The sequence below is a fragment of the Panthera uncia genome (genome assembly GCF_023721935.1).
Source record: "Panthera uncia isolate 11264 chromosome B2 unlocalized genomic scaffold, Puncia_PCG_1.0 HiC_scaffold_24, whole genome shotgun sequence".
NCBI lineage: Eukaryota > Metazoa > Chordata > Mammalia > Carnivora > Felidae > Panthera > Panthera uncia.
The window spans coordinates 102625374-102649212 of NW_026057580.1; positions in this window are offsets into that span (position 1 = coordinate 102625374).

Genomic DNA, 23839 nt, shown 5'->3' on the forward strand with positions numbered 1-23839 from the left:
AATTATTGTTAGTCCTAACAAGGTACAGAATGTATCATATCTGAGGGTACTAGTAGTCACTGAACTACAATCTAAATGTTTTTATGTTTTAAACCACAAAAAGGTCAATGACCTCATTTCCGTTACATGAAATTGAGACCCTATTTATGGAAATCAAATTCATATCATAAGAAAAGACTGGATCACAAAATGAATTTAAAATATCAGTGATGTTTACGTATGTTTTAAAAGCAATAATACAAAAGTTGCATTGAGAGGCTCCTGAACGATCACCCAGCTGTAAACAACTAAAAAACTGGAGAAAATACCAGAACTAGCTATGTTTAGACATTGTACAACAAGCAGTGCTGGATTTTTCTTCCTGACAAAAGGAAAACAAAGGAAAAGGACCCTACCATTGGCAAAGCTTTCTGCTTGGATGAACTTTGTGGAGAAGTAATGCAAAAAGAGCCTGGCTATTTTTCTAAGTGAAGGGGACAAAGATATGAATTTGGGGAGTCCAAGGTAACTCCATGGGGCAGAATATATGAAAAAAGGGAGCTGTGCAGAGAAAGAACTGTAGAAATCTGCATGGAGTCCCCTGAAGCCTTTAACCCACTATAACAAGCTTAAAAGAAAGTCTTGATAAAACTGATGCCAAGTAATAAGTACTTGCCAGGAGGGAAAAAAGAAACCAACATTCATTAAAGGAATATAGCAAAATGAACACTCAGAAAAATAAAATTTACAATGCCCGACACCCAATGAAAATTCACAAAGCATGTAAAGAAACAAGAAAATTTAACCTACAACCAGAAGAAAAATCAATCAAATGACAAAGATAATGGAATTAGTAGACAAGGATTTTAAATGATTGAAAATGAAAAGATTGAGATTTTTAAATCTTATAAACATGCCTAAAGACATAAAAGAAAGCATGAATACAATGATGAAAGGGCTAGGAGGTTGGAAAAAAGAGCCAACTGGACCAAACAATGTCTGGTGGGAAAAATATAACATGATGGGATTAGCAGCAGATTAGACTCTGCAGATCAGGAATGGACTGCAAAGAGGAATGAAAGAATTTTGCAGGGCCATGGAAATGTTCTAGAGCTTATCTTGATTGTGGCAGTGATTACATGACTGTATACATTTATCAGGTCATCAGTCTGCACATTTAAAATGAGTCAATTATATCGTGGGCAAATTATACCTCAATAAAGCTATCTGTAAAATGCCAAATGTAATGGTGTATATCTGTGTAACCAGATAGAAAAGAACGCATGCTCTATGTGTCCGTATACAAGAAACTTTTATAACTTAACTATGGAAACAGAAAGCAGATCAGGGGTTGCCTGGGGGTGGAGGGGGGGAGGGGGGGGGGGGGGGGATGGAATATCTTAATGCCTTATCCATTCATTGTAGTGGTGATTGCATGGGTATATACCTTTGTCAAAACTCATCAAAATCTACACTTACAATAGACACATCTTATTTTATGTAAATTATACCTCAATACGTAGAAGAGAAAAAGCAAAGAAATGGCTATATATTTAATTCTTACTTTGAATGTGTTTTGAGGGGAGTCAGGATTTTTTCAGCAGGTCTGGACTAGTCAAGGTGTTTTAAAATTCATCCAATAATGTTTGGACTGGAGACACGCTATCTTATTCTTGGTATGTCTCCTTATACTGAGGAAAAAATATTATTTAATGCCCCAAAGAGCATCAACATGAGTTCAAAACGAGGGTTATCTGGTTTCAAAAAACTTTGTGATCTGTACAGTGCTTATGGTGAAATGCCTTTACAAATCTTTAAAAGGTAAATTTAAATAACAAGTCTTTAAATGTAAACAAAAGATTAGCTACCTGGGTGTTTTTGACCCCCTGGGCTTATCAGTATTATTGGTGTCCTTGACTGCCTAATCATTTAGGAATCAAAAATTGGAAAATATTAGTGTAATGCCTGCTGTGGAGCGCTGCCCAGCTCTCCCTTTCAGGATTGAGGCACCAGATCCCCTAGTAGCTTGGAGTGTTGACTTCCAATGGCCTCTGAGATTGCCCTCTGCTGAAGGGAACTGCCTGACCCAAGTTCACACTTCCTTCTCAGGGCTTCTCAAGGAAAGTCCACTCCAGTGTGCAGTAGATGGGGTCAAAGGCCTGGCCCCTATGCCTCAGTTCAGGACAAGTTGGAAGGGCCGTCCCAGCTCTACAGGTCCCTAAGGGGACCAGCTGAAGTCTCTGCTGTGACTCTACTGTGGCTCTATTTCTCCCTCTCCCCATCCTGCTTCCTTCACTCCTCACAGTTACTTTCTTGAGGGAACCTTCCAGGAAATCTCCTGTACACAGACCTATCTGCAGATCTGTTTCCCAGGGAACTTAACTTAGGGCAATCAGTAAATGGGAGGGGGAATCACGTATGTCTGGTGTGATCTCTCTACCACCAGGTAAAACATAAATATCCAAAATTCACTGGCTTTCTTATTTACCATAACTGACTGGTTATAAAATATAATTTAAAAATCCCAATCACAACAACAACAAAATAGGTGGGGAGAATATCTAGCAAGAACCACAACGAGACAAATGGAGGACATAAGTTGATAAAACGCTGCTAAAAATCTTTATAAAAAATGTGAACAAATGGAGGAAAGCATATGGTTCTTACGTAAGAAAACTCAATCCTGAGAAAGACAGTGCTTCTACCTAAATTAATCGATAAACGTAGTCTAAATTTGCTTAAAAAATTGTACAAAGTTGCCGTAGAAGAATAAACATGGAAAAACGGGGGGTGGGGGGATTTTATGCAACAGGGGAGATTTGAGAAAGCGCGAGCCCTGTACACCAAATATTGTAAAATAAAGCTGCGGTCACTTCCTCCAGGACCCTCTCTTCTTTGCAGGCCTCTGCCCAGAGGCTGAATCCTCGTGTTGCCTTTCTCCGCCTCCCCTCTTTCCTACAGTACAGCAACTACCTGTTTATTTTGTCTTTCCCATTCTGCTGTAATCTCTTAAAGGGACAATCTATGCTTTTCAAGATATATCCTCAGCACCCAACACAGTGCTTGCGCAAAGTGCTAAATGAATGAATGAATACATGAAGAACCACCTAAAAGTACAATTAGGTCAAGCACAAAATGGGCTACAGTGGAGCTTAGTTCTGGAGCTTAGTCCATTCCTTCTTTTGAGGAGCCACTGTCATTATAATCTAAACTGATACCGATGCCGTCAAGTAGTCAATGCTTGTTTCCTACAGATATGCCCCCATTTCCTCTCAGTGTAAATTTACGTTTGAAACAGTGCTTGCAACTATGGAATATTATTCAGCCATTAAAAAAGAATGCAATCTTGCCATTTGCAACAACATGGATGGAACTGGAGAGTATAATGCTAAGCAAAATAAGCCAGAGAAAGACAAATACCATATGATTTCATGCATCTGCAGAATTTAAGGGACAGAAACAACAAGCAGAGGGGAAAAAATAAGAGAGACAAAGCAAGAAACAGATTCGTAATTATAGAGAATAATCCGATGGTTACTAGAGGGAAGGCAAGTGGGGCGAAGTGTTAATTAGCTGATGGGGATTATGGAGTGCACTAGCCATGATGAGCACTGGGTGATGCTCGGGCTGGTAAGAGGGTAGGCTGGGCTCCACACTGCTGTGAGCCAAGGTTTCAGCCCTTCTGCTCCCGAAGAGGTTTCATTTCAGAATGCAGATGATAAAGTACCCAAGGGGTGCCTGGGTGGCTCAGTCGGTTAAGCGGCCGACTTCGGCTCAGGTCATGATCTCGTGGTCCGTGAGTTCGAGCCCCGCGTCGGGCTCTGTGCTGACAGCTCAGAGCCTGGATCCTGCTTCCGATTCTGTGTCTCTCTCTCTCTCTCTGACCCCCCCTCCCCACCCCGTTCATGATCTGTCTCTCTCTGTCTCAAAAATAAATAAACGTTAAAATAAATAAATAAATAAATAAAGTACCCAAATAGAACCATCTAAGTCCCCAAGAATTGTGACAACAATAAAACCTTTTGCAAAGCAAGGGAGAAACTATACTGTCCTACTCCTACCTTCCTGGAGAGCCACAGGGTGATTTGACCACCTGTGCCCAAACCCATGACCTGAGAGCAGGATTCACCTGGTTCATGAGAAGTCACAGCTGGACTTCATGTTACACGTGCCCCAAAAGACGTTTCATTTTAAGTTGGTTAATACAGCCCTCGTCTGCCAACTAATTGCTGGGTAGGTTTCAAACTCCAGCTTTTATCCGCGCGTAGCTCAGAGTTGCAGAATGCTAACCGGGCAAATGACCTCATGAGAGCAGAATCAATGTGCAGACTCTGACACTACCAAAAGTTGCAGTGGAAATGTGTTTTGTAAGGACAATGTGTAAATCCGATGAAAGAAAATGTAAAGAAAATTGTAGAGTGCCCCTGAAAGCATAATAAAAGCTTCTCCCAAGTTAAAGGTGTACACGTGGGGGTCTTTCACCAACTAGCCTTCACGTTCTTGCGACTTCAGGGTCTGTGGACCCATACTACAGATGTGCCAACCTACAGATGTGATCTGAATGTTACCATGAGGATTCAGACTGGGGTCCTAAAACTTGGAACCAGAATCTCTGAAGTCTGGGTCTTCTAAGAAAAACAACCTTCTTGGTGTTAATGCAGTTCAATTGTTGCTTTTGGCCCCAATTACTTCATAAAAGGTCTTGAAGAACATGCATGAAACATGCATGGAAAACATGTACTACATGCATAAAAGACCTTGGAAACATTCGTATTGAAGAAGACACATAGGGGGCACCTGGGTGGCTCAGTCAGTTGGGCGACCGACTTCGACTCAGGTCATGATCTCATGGTTTGTGAGTTCGAGCGCCTCATCGGGCTCTGTGCGGACAGCTCAGAGCCTGGAATCTGCTTCGGATTCTGTGTCTCCCTCTCTCTCTCTCTGCCCCGCCCCCACTAATGCTCCATCTCTCTCTGTCTCAGAAATAAATAAACATAAAAAAAAAATTTTTAAAGAAGACACATAGAATTCAAGCAAGACTGATGCCTTTTTTTTAAATCACCACAACAACTCCCAAGATTCAGAAAGAAAATACTTGAGAAAAGAGGGGTAGCCGACTTACCCTAGAGAAAGAAAAGTTAAAAGTTCTCTGATTTCTCTGGGGAAGGAGGAAGACATTTCATCTCCCAGAAATTTCTTTGAGTCAGGGATGCCCGGAAATAGCCGTTTCTGAGGGAAGCAATCAGGCAGAGTCAAAAGTAACATACTAACTCTAAATCCTCACAATTACATGTTGAGAACTTTGCCTAGATATTCTAGGTGCCACCTTGCAATAGGCCAGTTGTGTTGCTGACAGCTCAGCGCGTATCAGGGAAAAGACACACTCTCAGTTGGCGCCTCTTAGAGCCACATTAATCCAGTTGAAGTGTGGTTCTGGAATACAGCCAGTCTACCCCACTGAGGCAAGACTTGATGGAACATCAGGCTAGCATGAGTGGACCTGGGCAGCTCAAAGCGTGAAGGATGGGAGACATGGGGTAGTTAAAATAACCGTCCGGTAAGTCTTCAAGCATCACTAATGCTAAGAAGACACACGGAGTCCCAACATCCCAGGGCATAGCTGTGGAAACAAAGGCAGTCACCTGACTCTGAAGGCCTGACGATGATCTGAGTTAAGGCTCATTTTAAGCAGAAACTGTGTGGGCTTCAATGCAAAGATGTAAACCATGAACATAGAACACTCCTGGCTGACACAGGGTCATTAACCAAAAGACAGTTTTCACGTTTCCAGAGTGGTCACAACAGCAAACATTCAGTCTGCCTCTCTCTCCCAGCCCCAAACAAGACGTAAGATGAATTCCACCCGGTCTCTATCTGGGGGAAGAAGGTCCAGCTACAGAGGCAGAGTAACATTTGTTTGAACCAGAAGAAGACGTATCGCAGTCAGTGTCTAAATTGTAGAGCCTGAATGGTAAGTGCCGTTACGGTCCTGGGGATGTGGAACTCCTTAAGGGAGAGCTGGACCCTGAAGCGTAAGTGACTGAAATTAGGAGAGAGGCAAGTATTCTATCAGGCAAGATCCTATAAGTAGAGGCAGGTAAAAACTAAAGAGAGTGTTGGACATTGAAATACTGAGTAAACTTAACTATAAAGACGCGACCCATAAACCAAACATTCCCACTTGATGAACAGACCAGTGATTGTCAAACAACGTGAAAACTTCTCCAAGTAGTCGCTGCAGAAAGTAATAAGGGGGCCTGGGGGAACCTCCGTGCCACCACCGCCATCGTCCCCACCAAGTAGGTTTTGCTTGGAACATTGAGCTTTGATCTGTTTTATGTACTCTGTTTCCATGTAAGGTTTTGTTTTGTTTTAGAGTAGGTTGCTTTTATTTTTTTTAATGCTTATTTTTATTTCTGATAGAGAGAGAGCATAAGCAGGGGAAGGACAGAGAGAGAGGGACACAGAGGGTCTGAAGCAGGTTCTGTGCCGACAGAGGCAAGCCCGACGCGTGGCTTGAACTCACAAACCGAGAGATCATGACCTAAGCTGCAGCCAGACACTCAGCCAACTGAGCCACCCAGCCACCCCCAAAATAAGTACCTTTGAAAAGTTTAGACATTATAGGGACCTTAACAGTGAGAAGAAGCAAGAAAAGCTACAAAACTCATAGTTTTTGAAAAGCCAGACTTAAAAGAACTTAATTTCACAAAGTGACAAGTTCTTCCTAGGAGGGAAGAGATCTATAGTGGCTTCATACTTGGCAGGGTGTTTGGAGGAGGAATAATTTTTTATAGAAGGGAATCGGGAAAAGCCAGCTGAAATTTAACAAACATGTAACAATCACAGAGGCTCCCCTGATGGACTCAGAGTCCTGAGTAGCACCAGCCAGAGCCAACTCTTTCCTGGAGGCTCTTATCAAGTTCATGGGGAAGTCCACACGAGACTGCGAGTGAGGAAGGAACTCAAACAGAGACCCTTCTGAGGTACACAGACCTTCTCCAAATACTAGTCAGTGGTATACTGAAGGCTAGAGGAAAGGCAGAGAAGGGGAGAGAAATCCCCAGAGGGCACATGAGGCTTTCACTGAGAACACAGAAACAGTCTAGTGAAGTCTAGGATTGAGACAGGAGATGTGAGAAAAATCCCTTGAGACACTCTAGACCTTCACTGAATGCTGAATGCCCTGTAGTGGCCCTCAAGTTTTGTACGGGACAGAGAGCTAGAGAAATCTCCCACGGAGTAAAAGTCTGGAAGTGGAACAGGAGCAAAGAGACTGCAGAGGCCCCAGAGTTGGCAACAGCTTGTAAAGCAGAAAGCAACCTTGTGTGGTTTGGAAAGTTAGTGGCTGAACTCTTAAGCATAAAGAAAACTATGGAATCTCACCACTGCTCAGATCTCATGCCCTGCTAAAGGGAAAACCCTATTGCTGCCTTCAAAACATTAAAGCTGGTGACTGATAAATGACTCTTACATAAGCTGTGATAAAGCCAGTACCAGCTCAACTCAATTAGATGGACTTATCCTCCCTCACTAGCAGCCTGTCCAAAGAAGAAGCAAGCTCCTTCCTGAGAGTAAACCCTATTTACTTTATTCTCTATTATTGTGTTACACGCAATATTTGGCATTGAATCATGAAGTCCAAGACCTGCGAAGAGGCAAGAAAAACGTGTTCTGTGATCAAGAGAAGAAGCAGTCAATAGAAGTAGATCCAAAGATAGCCCAAAGATGGTGAAATTATCAGACAATGACTCTAAAATAACTGTGATTCAATATATTAGAAGATCTAGGTGGAAAAATTAGACAATATGCATGAACATATGTGGAATTTCAGCAGAACTGGAAACTATAAAAAAAGAATCAAATAAAGATGCCAGAAATGAAAAATAATGTATCAAAAATAAAGAAACCATTCAATGGTTTTATCACCAGACTGAACAGAAGAGGAAAGAATTAGTGAACTTTATGGCAAGTTAATATATATTATCTAAACTAAACCACAAAGAAAAAGAGGTGGACAAAAATGGAAAAGCACCCAATATGTTTCAACAATATGAAACAGTAGAAGATAAATATAACTAGAGGCTCAGAAGGAGAAGAATACAGAATGGGACAGAAGAAACACTTGAAGAGAAAGAGCTCCCCAACTTGATGAAATGCACAATGCCATCAAAGAAGCTCAGAACATGTCAAGCAGTTTAAATACAAAAAAAAAAAAAAAATCACATCATCACATCACAATCAAACTGTTAAAACTCAAAGATAAAGAGAAAAAATTAAAACAGCCAAAGAAACAAGATGTATCAGTGAAAGTTGACAACAATACAAACAATGACTCACTTATCATCAGAAACAGGGTTGACCAGAGACTGGGAAACAACATCTTTAAAATGCTGAAAGAAAAAAAAAAAAAAAAAGAACTCTCTATCCAGCAAAAATACAATTTTATAAAAAGGCAAAACAAAGACAATTGCAGACCAAGAAAGTTGAGAGACTTCGTGGCCTGTAGGCCAGCACAACAGAGAAATTCTTTGAGTCAAATGGGATTGATACCAGATTAAAGCACAGATCTGCTAGGAAGGATAAAGAACACCAGAAAGATACTTTAAAAAATCAAATACCAGGAATAACTCCAAAACAATACTGGAAGTCCTCTGCACTGAAAACCAAAAGAATATTTTCTAGGAAATAGTAAACAAGGCCTAAATAAATGAAGAGGTGCATCATGTTCATGGATTACTAGACTAAATATAGTTAAAAGATCCATTTGAAGACTTCTATTTCTGGCCCAGGTAGAGACACATGATTTAACCTCCCATCCGAAACAACAAAAACTAAGCAAGATATAAGAAACGACAATTTTCAAGACATCGCAAGATATGTGAAACGACAATTTTCAAGACATCGCGTATCAGTTAACAAAGAAAAATGATTCTCAAGAGATGGGAAGTAAATGAGACAAGTCTTCTGATTGGCCCAGCTTATCACCTTGTATTTCCTGGCCATGACACAGGGAGGGGTGACCTCAGTGGATACCAGCAGATTCCCTAATCGCCCTAGATCAATGCTACTCTGGGTCCATCTGGCAATTGTAAAAACAGGATCTAAAAGCATCAAACTGTTTCCAAGTACAAGCATCCCAGAACAAGGCTCAAAAATATTTACAGAAAACAAAAATATCCAGCACCCAGCAAAGTAAAGGTCACCATGTCTTGTCTGGTCACACAGTTCACTATCTTATCTCAAGTCTGTCTGACTCCAAAGTCCACCTCCTTTCTGCCACATATGCAGGGAGGGGTTATGTTTTCCTGGATTGGAGTTAAAATACCCTTTCTCTTCACTGGTCGGTTGAAAACTCACCAAAAGGGAGACCGATATTATGCGCCCCCTAATGAGATCAATAGAAGGTACCAGCTCTAGCTACAAAGTGTTCCTGCTTTAAAAAAAAATCCAATCTTCCATACGATGAAATCTCTAGACTTAACTACTAGTCACAGGAAATATAGGGGGCGGTGGAGTCTATGTGAAATGATACCACAATGATGCAATCAGCCAAATCCACATCATGGGAAATTCTATAAGACAAATGACTCATTTCTTCAACAAATAAATGACATGAATGGTAGGAGGGAAAGGAGGAATAATACAGATCACAAGACAATTAAGAAAAAATACCAACCAAACACAAAGCGTGCGTCTTACTCCAGTCCCAGTTTAGGCAAGTCAACTGCACAAAGGTGTTTGGGGAACAATCTGAGTATTTGCACATGGATTAGAGACTGGGAATATAAAAGAACTGTATAAGGAATAAAGAGCTATCTAAAAAATTTATTAAATGTGATCATAATAATGTGATTTTATAAAATAAGAAGAGACGTGCTCTGTTAGAAATACACACTGAATTACGATGTTTTAATTATATTTATTTTAATTTAATTTAATTTGCTTAAACATATTCCATTGAAGGGGATGGCAAGAATTGGAGGGTGGTATGTAGGCAAAACAAGATTGACAGAATCTGATAATTGCCAAAGCTGAGTGATAAGTGCGTGGGGATTCATGGTACTATGCTCTCTACTTGTACGTATGTTCACACTTTTCTCTAAAATTCTTAGAGCTTCAGTGTTTGTAAAGATCACCTTCCATTCTACTAAACTGGTTTTTCTCACTTTGCTTTGACATATTATAGAATCACGTGCCTAAAAATCTGTGTCAGCTTAGATGAAATAAAATTGCTTTCAAAATGCCCTCATATTTTACACTGAAAAAATATGGTCTTATAAAATATTAACCAACATACAAAATACTGGGAATTGTCGAAATATAATGTTAAACCGTCAAATACATCATAAAATAAAACTTGAAGGTAACCATCAAAAACTTTTGAACTAGATAGTTTTTAGTCTCCAAAATGGGCCCCCTAGAGACTGTCATCCCCTAAACAGAACGAGGATTAGCGGTGGGAATGAACCTTTAAGAAATGTTTTAATGTTGATTTACTTTGGAAGGAGAGAGGAGGAGGAGGGGCAGAGAGAGAGGAAGACACAGAATCTGAATCTGAAGGAGGCTCCAGGCTCTGAGCTGTCAGCACAGAGCCCAACGTGGGGCTCGAACTCACGGACCGCAAGATCATGACCTGAGCCGAAGTCCAGGACGCTTAACCGACTGAGCCACCCAGGTGCCCCTGGGAAAGAACCTTTAAATAATAACTGTCAGGCACTGTCCCAGTTGCTGATTTGTTTCTGTCACCGATATTGTGAGATAGAGCTTTTTACAGGGAAGGCAACTAGAGTTCACCTGCTTGCTTCAGGCCCCAGCAAGGTAAATGAGGAAGCTACGTTTTAAATTTAGGTCTACCTGCCCTCACACCCATGTTTCCTCCACAGCATCAATCATTCAGCAGGTTGTTTGGGTTGTTTGCTTTGTAACAGCTTCAAATCACTTTAATTATTTCTAATTCCATAGAGAGAGAGATCTTTCTGTGGCAGAATGGGTTTTTCAGCATTCCAGTATGCATCCTTACAACGACAAAAATGGAAACTATTGGAGACTTTTTTCCTTTTTTTTTTTTTTTCCCTTCTTTTTCTCCTGGGGTCTCAGACTGGGGTGACTACAGGAGACAGGAACTCTTTTAACAGAAGGAAGGAAGGGCAATGCCATAGAGCTGCCAACAGGAGCACTGAGAAAACTGCTTATCCTTCCCACCAGGTCCTGAGAACAGACCGCTGAGAAAGCCTCTTTTCCTCTCCTCTCTTCTACCCTGCAGGATTCAGTGACGCCCGCATGCACCCAACAGTGGGAACCAGATTAATCCGAAGAAGAGGATAGGAGCTGAAGGACAAAGAGAACTCCATGTATAGTAGAGGCAGGACCCTGGGGTTGGGAGTGCTCAAGAGAAATTGTTGTGTTGCCTGGTAGAAATCGCAAGGAAGCCTTTCTTCAAGACTACTGCAGTGGGGGAGGGAGACTAGACTTAACTCTGAATAATGGGCACAAGTGGGAATTTATAGCCAACAGGTAGGGTCAGCGGGTGGATGAAAAATTACAAAGGGGAACTTAGCCAAGTACCAAGGGTGGGTAAAGGAAGAGCTTGGTTGGATATCAGGGGTGGGGACAATTCTGCATGAACTTTACAGGATTCTTTGCTAAAACTGGACTCAATGGGCCAAGAATGGAGCCAAGGACAAGGCCTACTTGCAAAGGGGGCTCAGAGGAGCCTGTCTGAAGTTTAGTCAAGGAAAAAGCACTTGTCAGGAGTAAAGGAGATTCTGAGGTCTGAGGGGCCACGGGAAAGGAGGGAGGGGTAGAAGCAAAAGTCAGAAAAGGTGACTGGCTACACAAGGGTGGCCACATGGATACCCAGAGAATCCATTACCAGGCCTGCCCAGTGAGAAATGAAAGAGGGCGCCTGGAATAGGATTGGGAAACCCCGGAGTAGATTCAAATTCAAAATTAAGATCTCTTTTATACATTTTTCCTTTATTCTGTGGGTACTGACACATAGTCACTTAGGGGATATCAACCACCCCCCTCCCGTTTACACTCGGGGTGTGGTGCTGGGGTAATACTTTGAAAGGTTACTAATTTTATTTTTCCCATTTATTGCACTATTGGACCACTTTCCAGACCCTTCTCCCGTCAGCTATTTCTAACTGATAGCTAGACAGTTTTAAAGAGCATCCTTTGTCAGTGAAGGAGATTATAGGGTTAAATCAGAACCCCCCCCACACACACACACACACAGGTTCCAAATTCATTTAAACAGATTTCTATTCATTAGCAATCCCTAATTTAGGGAGTTATTTATTCCTTCATATTACTGAGAAACAAACCGGACTAAAATGAGTATTGAGACAGTCTGAATTTAGTGGAGAGGCTTTTTGGTTGAGGCTCTTGTTTTTTTTTTTTTTTTTATCAAACCTTATTCCAAGCAATGCAGATAAGGAGCCGATTCAAACAATCCCCCCCCCCCCCCCCCCCACACACACAATGCATTGTCACTATTGTTGCCCCAGCTAAGCAGGGAAGCTCTAAAGGAATGAAATTTTCCTCCTTCCCACTGTTCTGTGGTCTTTCAAAACAGCAGAACTGCCAAGATCAGCAGCTTGAAAGCCTCCTTTGAGGTGGTCCTCATGCCTCTTTCACCGGCCGGAGCCCATCCAGCCCTTAGACTGAATGCCCAGTCCCCAAGGGGACACCCAGGAGGCCACACAACCAGGGGAGCGTAGAGAAAACGGCACAGCGAAGACAGGGAAACTTCGGGCTGCCAGGGGTCAGATCCAGGAACTCAGAAACATGGGCTTAAGTCACTATAAATACCTTTGTAAAAGTGACGGGGGCAGCGGTGGGGGCGGACAGGAACAGGTGGTCGGAGGCCCTACATGCACATCACTGGCCGAGAACAATTACTCTGGGGGCACGGGCCCTGTGTGCTATATTCTGAGTCCACGTTTACCAAGAGACGGGATACTTTTCTCTCCTTGCGGTTCTGTGTGCCCCTTCCTCCCACTGAGGATTAGTTTCTATCTCCACAGTAATCTAGCATGATTTTATATATATATATATATATATATATATATATATATATATATATATATACTGCATCATGGGCACCTTAACAATTTACAAGCACAGGTTTGGGGGAACCGTATCTCCATCGTAAACAGGACAGAAAATGTTTCAGAGTACCATTAGGGAGGAAAAGACTCTCCAGTTGTCTAGGGAATAGAGACGGACACAGTGGGAAAATAAACGCGGATCAAATGGATGAGAACAAGCAACTCTATTTATTCAAGTTGCTAGAGCCAGGGGGGTCAGCCAAAACCATTTGCATTTCGACAAAGGCTCAAAGGCAGGCAGAGGAGCGGGAAAGCTTTCCGTGGAAAGAAAGGAAAGGCTTCAAGTGTGCTCTCACTGGACGCCGTTGGCTCGGGGAAGTGTGGCCAGCTAACTAGAAGCAGGGCACCGTGTGATTGGTTAGGGGTGCGTATTTGGCTCTCTCTGACCGGTCCTAAGTTGGAAGTAAGGGTAAAAATCGGAGAAGCTAGCCGTTATTAATCAAGTTCTGGCAATTCAGGGCCAGTTGTTACAGAAGTTATTATTTAGCTTCCAGACTGTTGCCAGAGATAGCAATCCGTGCATCTGATTCAGAGCAGGCGGGCTTCCTGGGTTGTTTACTGGAGATAAAGGGCCTGGTTTTCCTGGCAGGTTGCGGATCCGAGTCCTATTTTTATATATGGTCTGGTCATTGTCCATTTGTATATTCAGTCTCTCAGGAGTATCCCGAAACAAGGAGACCAGCAGGTAGGAAAAACAGTCGTGAGTCAAGCCATGCTCTCTCTCTATGGAAGAAACCATAACTGGGATTTCATGAAGCCGGGTTAAAGTTGAGACGTATTTTTTCCTTGTGTTTTATAATTCTCCCAAGTATTTAATTCATTGACCACGTGACTTCTTGGTCCGCGTTCTCCCACACTTCATGCAGGAGGGACCCAACATCCTGCTAAATAAGAAAGGGTGTTTCTTTATTCTTCTCTGGAATCTGGGCTCCAAATATACTTTTCTTGGAGGCAAAGGCAACCTCGGTTTGGGAGGAATGGAAGAACAGAAATTCCATCCTGGGGTGCCTGAGTGGCTCAGTCGGTTGAGCATCTGACTCTTGATTTCATCTCAGGTCATGATCTCATAGTTCGTGGGATCGAGCCCCATGTCGGGCTCAGTGCTGACAGCACAGAGCCTGCTTGAGATTCTCTCTCTCCCTTTCTCTGCCCCTCCCTTGCTTGCACTCTCTCTCTCTCTCCCTCTCTCTCTCAAAATAAATAAATAAGAGAAAGATATTCCATCCCTAAAAAATAACTTTAACTCGGATTAAAATAACCCCTAGCATCCATATGTATAGGATGGATGCTGGGGTTGCACTAGTTGGCTTGGGTTTCCATCACAAAGTACCACAGGCTGGGAGGCTTAAACAATAGACATGTATTTTCTCACAGTTCTGGAGGTTGGGAGTCCAAGATGAAGTTGCCAGCAAATTTGGGATCCCACTGAGTCCTCTTCTTTTGGCTTCTAGGCAGCTGCCATCTTGCTGTGTGCTCACATGGCCTCTTCTCTCTCGGACCACTGAGGGAGAAGGCAAGCTCTCTGATGTCTTTTATTAGGGTGCCAATCCTATTGTATCAGGGCCCCAACCATATGACCTCATTTAACCTTAATTACTTCCATAAAGGCCCTATCTCTAAATACAGTCACAGTGGAAATTAGAGCTTCGACATCTGAGTTTGGGAGGTGGGGGGCGGGGGGGAGGGCGGGGGATAAATATTCAGTCCATGACAAATGTGAAAGGTGGACACATCTCACTGAAGGTGACATCCTATGTGCCTGTAGGGATATGGTGAGAGCCAGCGAGATGAACCTCCAAATGACGATAGAGTTTTGACTTACTAGGTTTTAAGATTGAATGTATCTGATTATGAGACAAAAATCTCTGCCTAAAATCAGTTCTGAATTGATAGAATAATCACAATTTGACCAAATCACAATAACTTTTAAAGTGTGATTGGGTTTAAGATGTGATACCTTTTTCTGAGATAAAATTTTGAGATAAAACTACATAAATATAGGGGCGCCTGGGGGGCTAGTCCGTTAAGCGTCCGACAAAAACGATCTCATAGTTTTTGAGTTCGAGCCCCGCGTCGGGCTCTGTGCTGGCGGTGTGGAGCCTGCTTGGGATTCTTGCCCTTACTTTTCTCTCTGCCCCCCTCCACTCATGCTTTCTCTCTCTCAAAACACATACATACATACGTACATACAAATATAGCATTTAGGGAACCACAGGTCCTTAAACAGGGATCAAATTTTATTAAATATGGCCCATGCCATATTACTCCTCCAGTACCAAACTTTCCATCCACTGCAAGTTAAAGACTGATCTCTTTAACTCCAACCTACCTTTCCAAAATGTTTTCCTGCCTTTTCTGCACTAATAAGAGTAATAACAGTGGCTAACGCTTTGCGCTCATTGCTTTACATGCCTTTGTTGTTCGTTATCAGTACTTGGAATAAACATACGAAGTAGGTCCTTCTACAGGAGGTTGAGTAACTTACCTAAAACCCCCGCAGTTATTCCCAGAACTCACTCGCAGACCATCTGACTCTGAAGCCTTCACCACTCTACGCTTCATATTCTTCTCCATCACAGCGTCCTGCTTTTCGGCAAATATTCCTTTGTAGCTCTTACTCTCTTTAAGGTTGGTCTGTCTCACACCACGGGTCCCCGAAAGTGTACGCCCCTAAAATGTTGAACCAAGTTCAGAATATAAATTCTTTGCAGTGGAGTGAGCTTCTCTGAGCAAGAAAGCCAGACAGAAAGGGAAGGCATATTTGATCATTTAAATGGTTTTTTAAAACTGTCTGTCTTTTGTCATTCAAAAGATAAGTCGTAGACTGCAAAAATATTTGCTTTGCGTCCAGCAGGCATAAGATTATGTCTCTGAGATGCAAAAAAAAAAAAAAAAAAAAAAAAAAAAAAAAAATGCCTACAATTCACAAATTAAATTCATTCTGCCTGTCATATATTTCTTGGTAACTCTCACATGCTTTAGCAAAGCATAACCCACAAGGTAAGCAGTCCAAATTTTTGAATGAATAATTAAGAACACTCACAGGGCACCTGGGTGGTTCAGTCAGCTAAGCCTCCGACTTTGGCTCAGGTCATGATCTCACAGTTCTTGAGTTCGAGCCTTGCATTGGGCTCTGTGCTGACAGCTCAGAGCCTGGATGGAGCCTGCTTCAGATTCTGTGTCTCCCTCTCTCTGCCCCTCCCCTGCTCGCGCTCTGTCTCTCTTTCTGTCTTTCAAAAATAAACATTTTTAAAAATTAAAAAAAAAAAAAGAACACTGTACAGCAAAAAGTGAGATGCCTTGAGCACCTTGCCAGGAAAGTGTATGAAAAAAATGTCAGAGGGAAACGAGTCTGGAGCTCTAGGCTCAGGAGAATGAGAGTGTCAGGGAGAGACTGAACTCAAAGACCCAGAACCCCGTGAGCCACAGCCCTGGTGACTTTCACCAGCATTTACATGGCACAGCGGGGCAAGCCTGGAGCCCTGCCAGAATGGACATTGCTTTTCCAGTAAGCTCAGAGCCTGCACTCAGCACAAACTGGGACAAGGGACTGGAGACGCCCGTGAGAACACGTGGTGAATGTGCCCTTGGGAGGTGAGCCTCAGCTCACCTTAGCAAGTGGCCTTAGCAGTTATGACACTGGTCTTCTGTTGGGGGGGATTCTTTGCCCAGGTTTTCTGAGGATTCTCATTCGCCCAGTATTGCCGGCCTTGGGGTACAGACACTGAAACCAGACGATAATTCCCATCCCTATGGAACACACAAGTTCCGTAAAGATCGCAACTTTCAAGTAAAATCAAGCTAATTTAGCTAGCTTAACATTAGAAACAAGCAGGATTTTTTTTTTCTTTTTATCAGCAAATCAAATCCATTCTGCATGAAGCTGGGAAAATGAGCAAATGTGGGCAGAACTCTCTGGGATCACAACATAGAAAGTGATGTGGAGAGAATCCTTAGAAGACGTCTCCTCTTTCTCCTTCTCCCACACACAAAAAAGCAAAATGTAGCTTTGCAGGAGTGTTTCCACTGGGAATCATTTTATTGCCATGGAGGTGGAGGAAAATAATTTAAAACAGCTAAAAGACAGGGTCTGGATAACTCCTTTTTTCTTTTCTTTTAGATCTTAAAAACCATGCACTTTAATACCACGAGCCCATGTGAGAATGCCATTCAAAATAATGGTTTTCTCTCTCTAAATCCTTGTTATTAGTCATTTTGAGGGAATATCATGTAACAGAAAGCCGCTTTTATTTTTTCCCATCAGACAAGGATATCCTAAGCAATTACCAAATGCTGATTCAGTACCCATGATAAGAACATTGGGAGTTTTATAACTTGCATGGTTTTGTGGCCCCTTTAGATCTGGGGGGTTGTAGACATCTAACTAGTAATTTTTTTCGGTGCCCGTGGTCATGTCTCAGGCTGATTGTGCCACGCGGGCTTTTGTGTTTGTTGTTGTTATTATTGTTGTTTGCTCCGTAAAAGTTCTTAGAAGTTCTGGAGACACAGAATTTGGTTAGCTATTAGGAGAAGCAGAAGATATTATCCAACACTGTTTATTTACAAAAAACATTAAAGGGGCGCCTGGGTGGCTCAGTCGATTAAGCATCCAACTTTGGCTCAGGTCATTATCTCACTGTTTGTGAGATCTCTGCTCACTTTGAATCATCTGTCCCCCTCTCTGTCTGCCCCTCCTCTGCTCATTCTCTCTCTCTCTCTCTCTCTCTCTCTCTCAAAAGTAAAACTTTTTTTAAAAATTAAAAAAAAAAAGTTAAATAATATTGTTCTTAAAAACATTAACAATAAACTATGGTGAGTTGGGACACCTGGGTGGCCCAGTCGGTTGAGTGTCCGACTCAGGTCATGATCTCACGGCCCATGAGTTCGAGCCCCGCATCGGGCTCTGTGCTGACAGCTCAGAGCCTGGAGCCTGCTTTGGATTCTGTGTCTCCCTCTCTCTCTGCCCCTAACCCACTCACATTCTGTCTCTGTCTCTCTCAAAAATAAATAAATATTAAAAAAATTTTAAAAACAAAACAAAACTATGGTGAGTTGATAACATAAAGCTTAAAGAAAGACATCCCAGCTCTCTTACAGATATATATATATATACACATATATATCCATACATATATATATATCTTACAGATAAGATATATATCTTTATAGGTATGCCCCAACATTCTGATTATTTTGATAATTATATCAATGAGTAAATAAAAATTCAAAGTTTCCATCTTCGATAAGGATGATTTCTTTTATCCAGGTCCTGGTTTTGTATTTGATAAGTCCTGTATTCAGGGTATATGTTCCTGGAAGACCCCATCACTGGGTGGGAGAAGGCAAGGGTGCCCTAATCACTGAACCTGGCCGTGTCAGTCAGCGGAGCTCAGCTTCAGGATGGCAGAATGAGTGCCTGTGCTCTCATCCTCTTCTTCAAGGAACTCCATTTAGATGGCACTTCAACAAAGTAGCATCAATCCGTGATCGTACTGAGGGCAGTGGATAAGAGATTTTGACACATTTTTGAAAACTAAGAAGTCCGTGGTATCACACTGCCACAAAAGCATTGCTGAGAAAGTAGTAGGCCCGAGTGCTCCTAAGCGCACTCCTTCCGGAAGAAGCCTGTGCGAGTTTCCTAGGGCGGCTGCTGTGACACAGCACCGGGCACTGGGCGGCTTAGGACAACACAAAGGTATTTTCTCTCAGTTCTGGAAGCTAGACGTTCAAATCAGGGAGTCAGCAGCATTGCTTCCCTCCGAGGTCTGCTAAGGAGAATCTGTTCACACATCTCTCAGCTTCTGGTGACCGTCAGCCATCCTCCATCTTTCTTGCCTCATAGATGCATGAGTCCAGTCTCTGCCTCTGCTGTTCTCCCTAAGTGTCTCTGTGTTTTTCCTCTTCTTATAAGGATACCGGTCACACTAAAGGCCCACCCTACTCCAGTATTAATTCATTTTGACCTAACTAATGACATCTTCAGTGACTCTATTTCCAAATAAGGTCATACTCTGAGATGCTGAGGGTTAGAACCCCCACATATTTTGGGGAGGAAGGAAGAAGGCAGGGTATCCCCCCCCTTACTCTGCTCTGGGCAGTGTCTTCTATCAGTAGCTATATCTACTTCACGGTTTGAGTTCCTACCAGGAGGCCTTGTTCCACCTGGGCGACCCTACTCCAGCGTTCTAGCATCCAGCAAAGGAGAGCCCGAGCCCCTAAACTCTGAAAATCTCTTCTCCCAATACCCCTCTTGTTCTAAAATCTGAGTTGCTTCATCATCCTGTTTTATCTGCCAGCTCTTCCAAAATCTTTGCAATTAATTCCCCTAATTAAATTCCCTCTAGAGAACTACCTGGCATGAGTTCTGTTTTCCCGACAAGACCCTTGACTGACACAAGCTTCAAGAGTTGCCAAGCTCTGAGTCACCCAGTAGAGAACAGGAGCGGACCCGGGGGGCAGCCATCGGGGTCACTGTGGAAAGGACTGCCAATGGGATGGGTCAAAAGACACCAGTGTTCTCATCTCCCTTCCCCGCCCCCCCCCCCCCCCCCCCCCCCCCCCCAGCAAATGCAGTACAGTTGTTAGGAGGAAGGCATGTGGGAAATAATAGTTGTAAGGATGCAAAATCCTTCATCTTTCTCAGTGGGCAGTCAATAGATACTACCCAAAGTTAAGAAACGAAGAGGCATAAGCATATTTCCAACACAGTGGTTTTACGTTATCTCGTTCCTTGGCATCCAACTACAGACGGTCCCTCAGATGGACTCAGCTGCAGCAATGTCCAGGGTGGGCAGGAAGGAATACCTGACAGAAATGGTAGGGCCCAGCGGAGGAGGCTGGCCCAGGAGAAGAAAATGGGGCGTGCCATTTTGATAGCTATAGATGACCAGACTTGTTTATTACGACGTGGGAGGCATTCTCTAGACAGCACCCCCCACCCACCCACCCACCCCCCCACACACACACACCTCACCAGTAACACCCGAAGAGATTTTCACAGGGTCTATCTATACCAGCAGGCAGGAAAAAGAGACAGAGAAACAGAAGCAGTTACTATGATCACAACTACAGTTTACTCATAGCTAGTGCTGCTTTGGGAAACTCCATGAGGAAATTATAAACTGCCATTCTTTTGACCGCCATCAAGTTGGAGCCTTAAAGGAAAGCAGGCCTGTCAGAAGCCTATTACTGGAGGTTATGATCCACAATAACTAAATGCAAAGACCTCTGGAAATTTCTATAGGTATATAAACGATGATCTTAAGGCAAGGCAGATCTTTGCAGAAAGCTCTGAAATAGATCCACCCCTGTCTCATTTCATGTCAGCTACCTCTGGGGACTTGTAAAAGACCCTGTTTTTCCTGATAAGGTGGTATCATTTGAAAGGTTAAGACAGGTTTCACTTACAGTAACGATAAAACCCAGAAACTTCAATCGCTTAACACAATAAAAGTTTGTTTCTTGATCACATAAGGTCTGATATGGATGGGTGGCTCTGTTCCATCTTAAATACATGCCAACTAGAACACATGGCCTTCATGTCCTTCATAAACAGAAAGGAAGCTAGAGAATCTTCTGGAATGATGTTAAGTGCCAGGCCTAGAAATGACTTCTGCCCATCTTCTCATCAGCCAGAGTGAGTCCACGACCCGCGCTGGCCCGTGAGAGCTGGGAAATGCAGAGGGACCCCAGATCACTGGGTGATTACTAAGAATCTCACCACACCTGTTCTTTAAACATTTCACTTCTCTAATTAGTTACCGTATTTAAATGGCTGTTATTAAATACGTTTATCTGTGTCTCTTTCAGGGACTGAGTTAGTCAAGAAAGGAGAAATTTACCAAGTCACCCCTTTGTACCCTTTCAATATATTATACTATTATTTGTCCATTATACCTCACTCAGTAAAGCTAGGGGGGAAAGGGGACCTAAAAAAAAATAAAGGAGGAATATATTAACGTTAAAAAAAAATTTTAGAAACCAGCACCAGACACTCTGATCCATCTCGGTGTGATTTATCTAGTAACGAGTTAAATGCTTGCTGTATATTTACCACAGAAAAAGACAGAGCAGTCTTTATGTTCTCAGCAACAGCCCAGAAAGCTGCCAACATTAGAACCTATTTGTTTTATTGAGAAGAGGGATTGTTGGCTGCAACACAAGGGCTCCCCATTACTCTTTCTGGAAAAAGCAATGGGAACTTTAACTTTTCTCTGGACAGCTACCAACATCTATCAGGAGAAACACAAGTTTAACATCTCTTCCTGAAGGGCAGCACTTAGAATGCCTAACAGCCTTCCCCGGTCCCCACTGGTGTCAGGAACGGCTAGGGGTCCCAAATCCAAGCTCTTTTGTGTTTAATAGAAATGCTAAAGCAAATCAACTGTACAAATTGAAAGCAACCAACTGGCCTGGCCTGGAATGCTAACTGAAACTGAAGTCTGATGGTGCTGAGTTAAATGGCAAGAGCCAGGGCTCTGTCACAGGATTAATTGTGAGTTCTGACAGAGAAGCATTCTGTGACCTGAGGGAGAGGAGTTCACATCTCCACACGTCAGTGAACTTGAGTTCAAACTCAAGTCTCTGGGGCAGAGAGGTTTGTCCTTGGAGGACAATTCTAGAGGTCGGGATGAGAGAGGAATGAGTACCAAAGTCTTCTGTTTCTGAGTTGAGTTTTTAAGACTCCCTGTCTTTATAATTCGCCACTGATCTTAACCTTCCATGCCGCTTCCTCAAGTTCAGGACATTATCTGCCTCTTCCTAATGCACAGAGAAAACAGAGAGACTCGGGTGGGAAATCTCTCACTTTCCTGACCACACTGCCCACAAATGTTTTTAACTCAGTATTTTCCACTTCCTGTCCTGTTTGTCCCTCCACCCATCGCCACCACACCGCTGAAACCACTCTGGCTAATGATAGTACTGATGCCCTAATCCAGAGAACACTGGTAAGTCCTCATTTCACTTGACCTCCCCTTGGCATCTTGCACTGCCTTTGGCCAGTCCCTCACTTTCTACTCCACTGGTTCTGGTTCTGATTTCCGGTTCTCCTGCCACCCACCAAGTCGCCTAAATGTCTACCACTTAAATGTTTGCGTTCCCCCAGTTCATTCAACAAGAATTTCTTGAAGGAGGAAGCGTTTAGAGGAAGTGCTAAAGCAAATCAGCTTCTCAGACTGAAGAGGGACTCTGGGGTTGGCCCAGGAAAAACTGGATAAGGTCAGATCCCCCTGCCCTCAAGGACCTGCGCTCTGGATCTCATTTAATGGCCCCAACATCTGCCCAGGCACCCAGGCGAAAAACTGACCCAGTGAGGACTCCTCTTCCACTCTCATGGCCAAAAAAATCCCAAGGACAGTCGAATCTATCTTTTAAAAATCTTCTGAATCTGCTCCCTCCTCTGGAACAGGGTCACTGGCTAGTTCCAGCCTTCACCTGGACTATTAGCAGTAAATCTTCCTTGTTCACCCTGTTCCAGCCCCCGTCCCCTCCAATCTGCCCTGCATAATGTTCTAGAGTTATCTTTGAAGAATTCAGCACGGTCACATGACTCTCCGTTCAAATCCTTTCGATAGTTCCCCGTCACCTCTGTACAGGGTCTTTCTTGAACTGGCTCCCATCTGCTCCCATATGTACCTTCTGCCACTCTCCTGCACAAGTCTTAGGTTGCAACATTATTAATCAGCTTAGAGTTTCCTTGGAAGTTCATACTTAATCACGCTTCCGGAGCAATAGCCTTAAGAAATCCTTTCTAACCTTGTGACCATGGTTTTCATTCTGCTACGTATGTGGTTCACTTTGCATACCATGGGCTTCACACGTGGAAGTGTGTTGGCTTACACGCCCTACAGTCGTCTCAGACTTACCGTGTCCAAAACAGAATTTCATACAAAACCTGCTTTTCCCCAGTCTTTTCCATCTCCGTTGCGCAGGCCAGAAACTTAGGAAGCAACCAGGACTCCTCTACCTTACCAACACATCCAAGTTACCTGTCAGCTCCATAACCAAACTACAGCCCAAAGCAATCCACTTCCCTCTTTGCCATGGTTATGTCCACAGCCCAGGCCATCCGTCTCCAGACTACTATAAAAACTTCCCATCCAGTCTCCCTGCATCCCGCCTTGCCCCCTTAGAAGCGATTCTCCACATTGCCACCGACCTAATCTTTCAAGAACACAAATCAGACCATGTCATCCTCCTGTTTAAAAGCCTTCGATGGCTTCCTTAAGACTTACAAATAAATTCAAACCTTGTGAGAGCCCTGCATGAATCAGCCATATCCTCCCTTTCGATCTCCTGTGTATACCTGTCTGGGCCTCACCCACTGTGTTCCAGACACACTGGGCTTCTTTTCATTCCCCCCACCCCCAAATACCCACCTTATTCCTATCTAGAACCTTACCAGGAGGTGCTCCCTCTCCATGGGAAGCCCAGCTTTCGGAGGCTGGTTCCCTCCTGGCATTCGATCCCAGCTTAAATATCACCTTTTCAGAAATGCCTTCCCCGATCACCATGCCTAGGTTAGACTCCAACACAACATCCTGGATTGATGTTGTTGTTGTTGTTGTTGTTGTTGTTGTTGTTTACTCAAGTTTGCATTTACCTTCTATTTATATCCATTCGATCCAAAATCAAATTTCTTAATACAGCAAACTAAATACAAAATAAAAAGCAGAAAGGTGTTATCTTCACGACATCACCTTGTTTTATTTGCATTATGGCACTTACCACCGCCTGGTTTG